This window comes from Salvelinus fontinalis, chromosome 13 (assembly GCF_029448725.1).
Source record: "Salvelinus fontinalis isolate EN_2023a chromosome 13, ASM2944872v1, whole genome shotgun sequence".
In the NCBI taxonomy this organism is placed as follows: Eukaryota; Metazoa; Chordata; class Actinopteri; order Salmoniformes; family Salmonidae; genus Salvelinus; species Salvelinus fontinalis.
The window spans coordinates 21,144,198-21,157,289 of NC_074677.1; positions in this window are offsets into that span (position 1 = coordinate 21,144,198).

Consider the following 13,092-nt stretch of genomic DNA (forward strand, 5'->3'; position numbering starts at 1 on the left):
TTAACCATGTTATGAGGCTATACAGTGTTAGTTTACATTTACAATGTTTACAAACATTGGAGTAAAACAAGCTTATTTTCTGGGGTTCTCATGGAGTGTGACAGTTCATGGAGTGTGACTAAGCTCACGAGTTATATTCTTCAAGAATCAACGGATATATATAATTCATAAGTCCAAAAATGGATGTAGCAACTACAGATTGTCCCTTTAAGTCTATCAAAAGTGTGTGAGTTTGAGCAAGTGTCCATTAGGTGTATGGATAAAAAATGTTATCAGCATGAATTAGATTGAGCAATAAAAGCCCCACTTTAATTCCATATATTTGGATCTGCATTATGCAGCTGTTGCGAGAGCCCATTCTGGCTGTCCACTGGTTTCAAAAACAATGATTGATAGGCAGCTTAAACTTCTTGAATTCAACCATTATTGGGTTCAAATACACATTTAGATTTGTGAACAGCCATCCACAACAACCACAATCCGTAAGGCACAAATAGCTGAATGAGAGAGCAACAGTGTGATTCACATCAATGCTATGTATAGATTAATAATAGGTGATATCCGTATCGCTGTAGACTACACCACTCCTGTCATCTTCACCTCCAAGCGTTTATTCCATTTGGATCATCTTTGGATGCCGACAGCAGTCGCACCATTGGAAGACATAGCTTGGACTGTAGCCTACAAAAGCCTATTCGTGCTCTTTTCCCGTGATCCATTAAACACATTTGGTGTGTCATCATCGTGGTCTTTGACTTGTGGTCAGACTCACTCAGGTGGAACAAACTTAAACTAGCGCCTTTTTTCAATGCTGATTTGAATGTCATTGAGAAAACAGAAGTGTCAAAGATGTTTTTTGCAAACCTCCTTTCTGAATTTAGAAGTACTCGTCGAAGTAATCATCTAGTTTTTCAAAAGTATCTGTAATCTGATTACAATATTTTAGCTGGTAACGTAATGGATTACAGCTACCGTTTTTTGTAATCCCTTACATGTAATGGATTACATGTAATCCATTATTCCCCAACCCTGTCCTTACTGAAGTATGCCCAGTTTGTCATTTATCAACTTTAACAGATCGCTTTCCACCCTTACCAGTCCCGGTGGTGAAAAGCATAAATCGTCTGTATCCGTCGAGGAGTCGTATTTTTGGGGGGAAGATTGATTATCCTCGTTTACTCTCCGTCCTGTCTGAGTGTTGCTTGTTTTCGTAATATTTGTTGATACTTTTCCCTTGCCTTATGATTTGTTTTCTGTTAATATCCAGATCGAAGGATATTAACTACAAGTATATGAAGTGCTAATATTTAGTCCAATTTACTGACATTGAATATTATGTTTTTATCTTGAGGCGATCTGCTCCGCTGTGTTCAGTCCGCCATTTTAAGAAATTATTGGCAAAAGAGCTGATCTGATTGGTCAAAAAAAAGATCAGAATTGTGCTGCCTGTGTAAACATAGCCATAAATATTCAGACTATCATGCTCCCATGGAGTGTGTTAATATCTCGATTTAGAAATCTCAAATGGCATTAGTAACTTTTAGGGTTGGGGCTTAATGCCTGTGGAGAGCCATTTTAGATAGGCCCACTAATCTAATCAATGGCTGCCATTAACCCCCGTGCATGTCTAAATCAATCTTGCAATTATCTCCACGGAGGACTGTTATTCTATTATGCTTAGATTAATCCCCTTTTTTGTTTCCTTTTACCCAGTCCAAGTCTGTGTAATCTGTTTGTGTTTCCTTTTACCCAGTCCAAGTCTGTGTAATCTGTTTGCGCTACAACTGTGGGCTCGTTCATGCAATAAATTGTTTTGGGTGCTTCAAAGTAAAGGAATAACTTAAAGTGTCAGGAATCCTACTGGTTTGGTTGAAATGATTGACACTGTAATCTACATGTAGGCTATGATGTATATTATTAAAGCAATTTGACACAAGGGGGTGTGGTATATGGCAAATATTCCACAGCTAAGGGATTTTCTTGTGCACGACGCAAAGCGGAGTGCCTGGATACAGACCTTAGCCGTGATATATAGGCCATATACCACACCCCTGATGTGCCTTAATGCTATTGTAAACTGGTTACCAACGTAATTAGAGCAGTAAAAATACATGTTTTGTCATACTGGTGGTAAATGGTCTGATATTCCACGGCTGTCAGCGAATCAGTATTCAGTGCTGGAACCACCCGGTTAATAATATTCCTTTTAGCACTCAAATGATGCATTTCATATATGTTCATCTAATTAGGCCATAATAAATAACAGTTTTCAGGTACACATCCCGCAAAGTATACCTCTGCTTGTCTTCAGCATGCGCTTGCATATACAATAAAGACTTGAATATATTCCATGTCTGGGCTAAATAATACATTGTATATGGCTTAAAAAACACACAAAAAATGAAGTCATGACTATCTAAAAAAAAAAATCGGAACTATTTTTGAAGGCCTTTACAAGGTTTTACACTACATTATTTCTCATTTCAATGGCCTCTAATGGTATACAATCTGGAAATAGGATTGAGCCCAATTTCAAATTCTCCCATGTGTTAAATCATATATAATCCTAATAGGACATAGCTGAAAATCTGTCAGAAGATTTAATTCACTAAAAACAGGGGCAAAGTTACTGAGAGAGCCCTACCAGAGTTACTGAGGAACAGCTCCTCTTTGTAAGATGACTTCAATAGGCTTTCGTGAGTCCAGCCCAAGAAAAGACCATTTCTGAATGGCAGCCAATATAGTTCCCTTTTAGAATCTCATCCATAATGCATTGCAGGTGATTTGTTCCAGGCAGACATTACGGGTCTATTACCGTCCTGCACATGGAAGTGAAGTTGTACTTTTTGACTTTGTCATCACACTCCAGCCTCCTCTGACAAGAAGGGACGCTACAGATGAGCATGCAATATTCATGTCTGTCTTAAATGACTGGCAAACTGATTCAATACATCATTATTTTGGACTGGGATTTGGTATTTTGGTATTGGTATTTTATTAGGATCCCCATTAGCTGTTGCAAAAGCGGCAGCTACTCTTCCTGGGGTCCGACATTTGAATAGCATTTATTGCAGCACAATGGATTTTATTTGGCGAACAGACAAAGAGATGATTAAGGAGTTTCAGACGTGTTGAAGGAATCTGTTGAGCAGGGACAAAGCACAAACATACCATTTTTACGGGGTAGGTGATCTATTAGGCTGGTATTCAACAAATAGTAAAGTATTGAATAAACATAATTATCTTAATTACAGCATCACTCAAATGACAAAATGTGGTTAGTCCTTCTCATATTAATATAAGAGCACAGTGCCAGGCCTGATGACTCACAGTGCCAGACCTGATGCCTTGCAGAGCACAGTTCCAGGCCTGATGACTCACAGTGCCAGGCCTGATGACTCACAGTGCCAGACCTGATGCCTCACAGAGCACAGTGCCAGGCTTGATGCCTCACAGAGCACAGTGCCAGGCCTGATGCCTCACAGAGCACAGTGCCAGACCTGATGCCTCACAGAGCACAGTGCCAGGCCTGATGCCTCACAAAGCACAGTGCCAGACCTGATGCCTCACAGAGCACAGTGCCACGCCTGATGCCTCACAGAGCACAGTGCCAGGCTTGATGCCTCACAGAGCACAGTGCCAGGCCTGATGCCTCGCAGAGCACAGTGCCAGGCCTGATGCCTCACAGAGCACAGTGCCAGGCCTGATGCCTCACAGAGCACAGTGCCAGGCCTGATGCCTCACAGAGCACAGTGCCAGGCCTGATGCCTCACAGAGCACAGTGCCACGCCTGATGCCTCACAGAGCACAGTGCCAGACCTGATGCCTCACAGAGCACAGAGCCAGGCTTGATGCCATAGGCAGAGAAGGCACCCAGAGGCTGCTGTTTGGACAAGAGGCTGCTGCTGGTAAGAGGGCAACATATAGGTAGAGGCAGATGCCTATTGTGACAAAATGCAGTATGTACTTGGACAAGAGCATGTCAAGTGAGGTGTAGAAAAAGTAAAACATTAAGGTTATCCAACTGACAATATAATCATTCCTGGACCTATGTACTGTCAGTCGATTGTTTTACAGACCAGGTTGAGAAACAAGGAATTATGAATGTTGAATCTGATTCCATGTGATACCCTATTGGCACTTTCACTGCCTAAATATCTTACACTTTGGCTTGAATGCCATCAAAATGTAACCTGCTAGGACTAAAGAGGATAACTTTAGCAACATGGATTTTTACTATCATATTACCAGCAGTGAGTTAGGAATATGTTTTCCTTCTGCATTCTCATTTTAATTGCCCTAATGATAGGCGGCTGGGAGCCCACTGCTACCACTCAGTATAGTGTATTCAGTATAATAGAAGTGCTTTAAACTATCACTAATTTCCATTATTCATCAAGGAGCTCTTTTAGTGCAAACCCAACAGTGCTTAATTTAGAATGCAGAGCCAAGGCACATCGCTCACTGTTTCTTAAACCAATTTTAAAAAATCTGTTTACATGTGTTATTTTAGCAAAAAAATTGAAAAATAATAATACTTTTTTCAGAGAGATTCAGTTTTTGTCTGATGAGGGTGTTTTCACTGGCCGTGTGCATCTGGATACAAAATGAGCAGTTAGTATTTTTGCATCAAGAGGACCCACAGATAACTCCGTAAGAGACCAACTGAGAAGTTGCAGCTTGAAAGAGCAGAGCTGAGGGAGGTTATCTATAGTTTGACACATTCCACTAGATTCTGTCGGATAATAAGTACAAAGCATCGTTTTTTTAGGTGACAAGCTTCAGTCTGTGGGAAGCAAACTCAGAAGTTTATTTCCTTGGTGCTAAAGCTCCCGAGGAATAATCTCTTTAAAAAAAAGCTCTGACTAGCTGTTTGAATGGATTATCGATTGAATTGCAGCTGCCAATATCAGATAAGACGGTGGATGACTCCCAAATGGCACCCTATTGTCTACATAGTGCACTGTTTTTGACAAGAGCCCTTTGGGATGCAACCTGTGTCTGACTGAATCACACACTTCTTCTGGTGGTGGTGAACCTCACTCTGAGCCCATGACGCTTGACTGGTGAAGACTAACAGAGCGTTAAGACGCTGATGGCCTTTCCCTCTCAGTGGTTCTCTAACACATTCCTGAGACGCATTATCCCAGCCTGTATGTCTTGGCAAAGTTGTGTCCATTCTTGAGCCTTCCTGCACCTAGCCACAACAGCCTTCAGGCTTCCTGCATGCTGTATGATAAAGGGAAAGAACACAGGACATCTACCTAAAACCAGAGTGAGGAGCTGAACCCACACCTGCCAGGTGAGGCGCCCAGGAAAGAGGGAAGTCGAGCAGGAGAAGTGTCTTTCAGACTATTTGAGACTTCTGTCTTTCATATCACTTTGCTCTACACCTGGCTGGAGCCAAGAGCTAAAATAAGAACTGAACTTCTGAAAGAAACTATTCCAAGTTTCAGGAAGTTGAGGGCAGAATCTGGGCTATGGCAGTTGAGTTGGGTCAGCGATTTGGAAGATACTGTGCAACTACCATCGGGACCCACACTGAGTCGTCTCACCTATATCTCATGCAGTACTGTAAATTACTGACTAGCCATGCATGTTTGTTTTAGCAGTACAGTACTGTAAATTACTGACTAGCCATGCCTGTTTGTTTTAGCAGTACAGGGATGTAAATTACTGACTAGTCATGCCTGTTTTAGCAGTACAGGGATGTAAATTACTGACTAGCCATGCATGTTTGTTTTAGCAGTACAGGGATGTAAATTACTGACTAGCCATGCCTGTTTGTTTTAGCAGTACAGGGATGTAAATTACTGACTAGTCATGCCTGTTTTAGCAGTACAGGGATGTAAATTACTGACTAGCCATGCATGTTTGTTTTAGCAGTACAGTACTGTAAATTACTGACTAGCCATGCCTGTTTGTTTTAGCAGTACAGGGATGTAAATTACTGACTAGTCATGCCTGTTTTAGCAGTACAGGGATGTAAATTACTGACTAGCCATGCCTGTTTGTTTTAGCAGTACAGGGATGTAAATTACGGACTAGCTATGCCTGTTTGTTTTAGCAGTACAGTACTGACTAGCTATGCCTGTTTGTTTTAGCAGTACAGGGATGTAAATTACTGACTAGCTATGCCTGTTTGTTTTAGCAGTACAGGGGATGTAAATTACTGACTAGCTATGCCTGTTTGTTTTAGCAGTACTGTACTGACTAGCCACGCCTGTTTGTTTTAGCAGTACAGGGATGTAAATTACTGACTAGCTATGCCTGTTTGTTTTAGCAGTACAGTACTGACTAGCTATGGCTGTTTGTTTTAGCAGTACAGGGGATGTAAATTACTGACTAGCTATGCCTGTTTGTTTTAGCAGTACAGATATGTAAATTACTGACTAGCTATGCCTGTTTGTTTTAGCAGTACAGGGATGTAAATTGCTGACTAGCTATGCCTGTTTGTTTTAGCAGTACAGAGATGTAAATTACTGACTAGCTATGCCTGTTTGTTTTAGCAGTACAGGGGATGTAAATTACTGACTAGCTATGCCTGTTTGTTTTAGCAGTACAAGGATGTACATTACTGACTACCCATGCCTGTTTGTTTTAGCAGTACAGTACTGACTACCCATGCCTGTTTGTTTTAGCAGTACACTACTGACTAGCCATGCCTGTTTGTTTTAGCAGTACAGTACTGACTAGCTATGCCTGTTTGTTTTAGCAGTACAGTACTGACTAGCTATGCCTGTTTTAGCAGTACAGTACTGACTAGCTATGCCTGTTTGTTTTAGCAGTACAGTACTGACTAGCCATGCCTGTTTGTTTTAGCAGTACAGTACTGACTAGCCATGCCTGTTTGTTTTAGCAGTACAGTACTGACTAGCTATGCCTGTTTGTTTTAGCAGTACAGGGGATGTAAATTACTGACTAGCCATGCCTGTTTGTTTTTGCATTACAGGTGATGGACGCTCGATCATAGAAGCATTGAGATTCTCACGAATTCCTAAGGAGGTGGACCTGTCTTTTGAGTGATGGCGTCTTGTGGCTGAAATTGAACCTTCATATGACACTTATTGGGAGAGAACAAGTAGAGTAATTCTGCGTGTGCGTGTGCGTGTGTGCGTGTGCGTGTGCGTGTGCGTGTGTGTGTGTGTGTGTGTGTGTCAGGTCCACTGACCTCACAGATGTTTCTCTCCAGGCCCACATCGACCCAGACCACTATCACAATGAACAAGTCTTATTACAGGAAACCGAGACAGTCACGCTGTGAGCTCATTGGGTTTTATCAGTGTTATTAAGACGTCCTGCAGGCACCAGCTCTGAGAACCAGTAGCGATGCAGGCCAGGATATGGATAAGCCATTTATGACCTGCCTAGAACTCATGCCTCAAACTCTGAATAATTCAGCAGTCCCATCCCTACCCAGGTTTTCCCCTCTCTGCTCTGGCTCCTGCTCTGCAGCATTCAGACCAGCGCCCTATGAAAAAGCATGGCACGCCACTGGAGAGAGGCGGAAAGTGTTGCTATTCGTTGTTCACAGGCGGATGGATGACATTTTAACATCAATGTAAATGACCCACAGCAGGCACAGTGCAGTGTGTAAGGTCTCCAGAATCCATGCCCTCATAGTTACAGGGCCTTAACTACCTCAATAAATATGCATGTACATAGAGGCATTACATTGAACAAGTCAATGAAAAAGGAGAAATTCTACAAGACCTGCAACTGGTAGATTCTAGTAGTTAAGGTCAACATGACTAAAGGTTGTTTTTCCACTTCATCATAATGAAACACCTCACCTTATAGGCATAGACAAAGTCATCTATTACTTTGGCTTTGGAGCAAAGCCCTTCACTGCACATACACAGGATGCTCATAGACGAGCGGTGCAGGGCCGTGAAGAGCCTCAACGTGTCATCCCAGGCTGCAAACACGGAAGCACTGGCATAACAGTGAATTTAATGATTACAAATATAGCATGTGACTCCGTGTTTGTGGAATTAAGAGACAGGACAATGTAGTTAATGCCGTGGTGAGAGGGAGAGGAGGCTTCTGAGTGGTCCAAGTCTCTCCACTCCACTCTTTTCATTTTTTATTTAACCTTTATTTAACTAGTCAGTTAAGAACAAATTCTTATTTACAATGACACGCTACCGAGGAGCTGTGTGTTAACTGCCTTGTCGTTCAGGGGCAGAACGACAGATTTTTATCTTGTCAGCTCAGGGATTCGATCCAGCAACCTTTCGGTTACTGGCCCAACGCTCTAATCATTAGGCTCCCCCGCCCCCAAACTTAATCAGTCCAATCCACACATGGCCGTGGCTCACGCTGCACGCTTGTGCAAGTTACGCAATGGTCACACTCTTTTCGCCAGTAAAACTCATTTCACTTGGTGGAGCAGTGAACCCTCTCTTTTTCACCACATAAGCAGCTTCAATTACAGATGCCTGTCAACCTGATTTCCATGCATGGGTGATGCAGGCATTGAAAAGATAGAGGCCTATAACTGATAGCTGACCTTTTCCAATAGCAAAGCAGATTAAGGCTTCACTGAAAGGGATTTGTCCTTTTTTTAAATGACCCCTGGTGATCCTTTTTCCTAATTATAGTAACCAAGCAAATGACTTAGTGTTCAACAAACGTGCATACGGCTATCATAGCTAGACTATTAATGTTCTTTGTACATGAAAGCATTGGAAATGGACTAAAGCACTGTCATGCAGAGACAAAGACATGTTTGTGAAAAAGCATTGTTGGTGGAACAGCTAAGGGTGAAAAGGACACACTGTTTGGAGTTTCAAAGTTACCACAGCTTTGTGGACTACTCAGTAAGATCACCTTGCCTTACTGTATGTAGGCAGCAGTCTGAAGAGAGGGGGAAATTCTGCTCTTTTTATCTATAAATAGCTGCCAGGTGGTGTTGTGTTCAGAATACCTGTGGGGATTAACATGTGAGTATCTATCACGGCGCTAAACACAGTAAGATGGTCATCTATCGCTTTCATCCGTCTCTCTGTTTGGCGGATAACCACTGCACCCAACTCAAACAAACACTGCTCTACAGTGTCTGAAGATATGTTCTGAACAGGCTGTTAGACAACCTTGGGGTTTCTTTATCTCTGTTCTTCTTCAGGGCAACTTCAGAGATAATGGTGATCATTAGTTACTAACTTGTTTGAAATAATGTGATCTGCTTGTGGTGTTAGATGTAATTGTGTGTCATTTGAGCGAGGCCTTTTGAGAAATCAAGGGAGGCAAATCAAATCAAATGTGATTTGTCACGTACACATGCTTAGCAGATGTTACCCGCAATAACATCTGCTAAACGTGTATGTGACAAATAAAATGTGGACTACTGATTTATGTAATTGTGGGTCATTTGTGGGTCAGTCCACCCAGGCCGTTATTCTCCACAATTAACTTATTTTTTCCCCCTACTTTAATAAATACAATTTCCCTAAGATATTAAAGTCCCCTACACACCAATACAACTCTGCCCCAATTATTCCTCTCCCTCTGGGTTGCTGAAACGATAAATGACGCAGACTTTGGCTGTTCTCTTATTATCCTCCATGCATGCCCGAAGCTAGGTCTACCTGAGTTATAGCCGAGGATTACATCTGAAGCTAGCTCTACCTGAATTATAGCCGAGGCCCACATCTGAAGCTAGCTCTACCTGAATTATAGCCGAGGCCCACATCTGAAGCTGGGTCTACCTGAAGTATAGACAAGGCCCACATCTGAAGCTGGGTCTACCTGAATTATAGACAAGGTCCACATCTGAAGCTAGGTCTACCTGAAGTATAGACGAGGCCCACATCTGAAGCTAGGTCTACCTTATTTCTTAGACGAGACCCACATCTGAAGCTGGGTCTACCTGAATTATAGACGAGGCCCACATCTGAAGCTAGCTCTACCTGAATTATAGACGAGGCCCACATCTGAAGCTGGGTCTACCTGATCAGTTATTCTTCTGCTATTTTTTCTGTTACCAAAAATATTTATATGTTAACAGCATCTTCTTATTACAATTATTATATATTTATTTACATTGAGTCATTTAGCAGATGCTTACAATTAGTGCATTAATCTTAAGATAGCTAGGAAGACCAGACAATCACAGTCGGATCAAGTACATTTTCCCTCAACAAAGCATTATCAGCAAAGTCGGTGCTAGCAGAAAAAGAAAAGTGCTTTTTACAACATATTAGCTTCCAAAATGTAAGTAGGTATATTTCAGGACCCTGTCTTTCAAAGATAATTCGTAAAAATCCAAATAACTTCACAGATCTTCATTGTAAAGGGTATAACACTGTTTCCCATGCTTGTTCAATGAACCATAAACAATTAATGAACATGCACCTGTGGAACGGTTGTTAAGACACTAACAGCTTACAAACGGTAGGCAATTAAGGTCACAGTTATGAAAACTTAGGACACTAAAGAGTCCTTTCTACTGACTCTGAAAAACACCAAAAGAAAGATGCCCAGAGTCCCTGCTCAATCGTGTGAACGTGCCTTAGGAATGCTGCAAGGAGGCATGAGGACTAAAGATGTGGCCAGGGCATTAAATTGCAATGTCCGTACTGTGAGACGCCTAAGACAGCGCTACAGGGAGACAGGACGGACAGCTGATCGTCCTCGCAGTGGCAGACCATGTGTAACAACACCTGCACAGGATCGGTACATCCGAACATCACACCTGCGGGACATGTACAGGATGGCAACAACAACTGCCCGAGTTTCAGCAGGAACGCACAATCCCTCCATCAGTGTTCAGACTGTCCACAATAGGCTGAGAGAGACTGGACTGAGGGCTTGTAGGCCTGTTGTAAGGCAGGTCCTCACCAGACAACACCGGCAACAACGTTGCCTATGGGCACAAACCCACCGTCGCTGGACCAGACAGGACTGGCAAAAAGTGCTCTTCACTGACGAGGCGCGGTTTTGTCTCAACAGGCGTGATGGTCGGATTCGCGATTATCGTTGAAGGAATGAACGTTACACCGAGGCCTGTACTCTTGAGCAGGATCGATTTGAAGGTTGAGGGCCCGTCATGGTCTGGGGCGGTGTGTCACAGCATCATCGGACTGAGCTTGTTGTCATTGCAGGCAATCTCAATGCTGTGCGTTACAGGGAAAACATCCTTCTCCCTCATGTGGTACCCTTCCTGCAGGCTCATCCTGACATGACCCTCCAGCATGACAATGCCACCAGCCATACTGCTCGTTCTGTTCGTGATTTCCTGCAAGACAGGAATGTCAGTGTTCTGCCATGGCCAGCGAAGAGCCTGGATCTCAATCCCATTGAGCACGTCTGGGACCTGTTTGATCGGAGGGTGAGGGCTAGGGCTAGGGCCATTCCCCCCAGAAATGTCCAGGAACTTGCAGGTACTTTGGTGGAAGAGTGGGGCAACAATCTCACAGCAAGAACTGGCAAATCTGGTGCAGTTCATGAGGAGGAGATGCACTGCAGTACTTAATGCAGCTGGAGGCCACACCAGATACTGACTGCTACTTTATATTTTTGACCCCCCCCCCCCCCCCCCCTTTGTTCAGGGACACATTATTTAATTTCTGTTCGTCACATGTCTGTGGAACTTGTTCACTTTATGTCTCAGTTGTTGAATCTTGTTACGTTCATACAAATATTTACACATGTTAAGTTTGCTGAAAACGCAGTTGACAGTGAGAGGACGTTTCTTTTGTTGCTGAGTTTAGCTGTCTGATTACACAATCTGATGGAATGGATTGTCCTGCACTTTGTAAAAACCCAGAGTGGATTGAGTGAATGTTGAGCTTTTTTTTATCAGCTAATACAGGACTTTTTCAAAATTCTATTATTATTCTGATTTTTCAGGGGGTGCTGCAGCACCCTCAGCATCCCTACTTCCCACGGCTATGCCCCAGAGTACACATTAAAGAGGATTGAGATTGGTTATTTTAAATAGGACTATATGTGAAAACACCCTACGTCTACCCGATGTCACGATCGTGTGGCGGATTGACGGACCAAAATGCAGCAGTTGGAAAATAAGCCATCTTCTTTTATTTAACAACACGAAGATGAACACGACACAAAACTCTATACAAACTAACAAAACAACAAAACGACCGTGAAGCTACAAACGTTGTGCACATACATACAGGCTACAAACGTTCTACATAGACAATTACCCACAACCAATGAGAGCCTATGGCTACCCTAAATAAGGCTCCCAATCAGAGACAACCGAAATCAGCTGTCTCTAATTGGGAACTCATTCAGGTAACCATAGACTCTCCTAGATAACTAACCACCATAGACAATGCTAAACATCTACACTCAACACAAAACCATATACTACACCCATTAACCCCTTTACCAAATAAACACCCAAAACAACAAAACATAAACATTCCCCATGTCACACCCTGACCTAACTAAAATAATAAAGAAAACAAAGAATAATAAGGCCAGGGCGTGACATAACCCCCCCCTTGAGACGCGAACTCCGGGCGCACCATACACAGTCTAGGGGAGGGTCTGGGTGGGCTTCCATCCACGGTGGCGGCTCCGGCTCTGGTCGCGGTCCCCACGTCACCACAGTACCTAAACACCTCCTAGGCTTCCTCCAAACGACCCCCCTCCACCTTAACCCCATTGCATTCAGGGGCAGTTCCGGACTAAGGGGCAGTACCAGGGTAAGAGGCAGTACCAGGGTCAGGGGCAGTACTAGGGTCAGGGACAGTACCAGGGTCAGGGGCAGTACCAGGGTAAGGGGCAGCACCAGGGTAAGGGGCAGCACCAGGGTAAGGGGCAGCACCAGGATAAGGGGCAGCTCCGGACTGAAGAATGGCAGCTCCGGACTGAGGGACTGCAGCTCCGGACTGAGGGACTGCAGCTCCGGACTGAGGGATGGCCCATGGCTGGCTGACGGATCTGGCTGCTCATGGCTAGCTGACGGATCTGGCTGCTCATGGCTAGCTGACGGATCTGGCTGCTCATGGCTAGCTGACGGATCTGGCTGCTCATGGCTAGCTGACGGATCTGGCTGCTCATGGCTAGCTGACGGATCTGGCTGCTCATGGCTAGCTGACGGATCTGGCTGCTCATGGC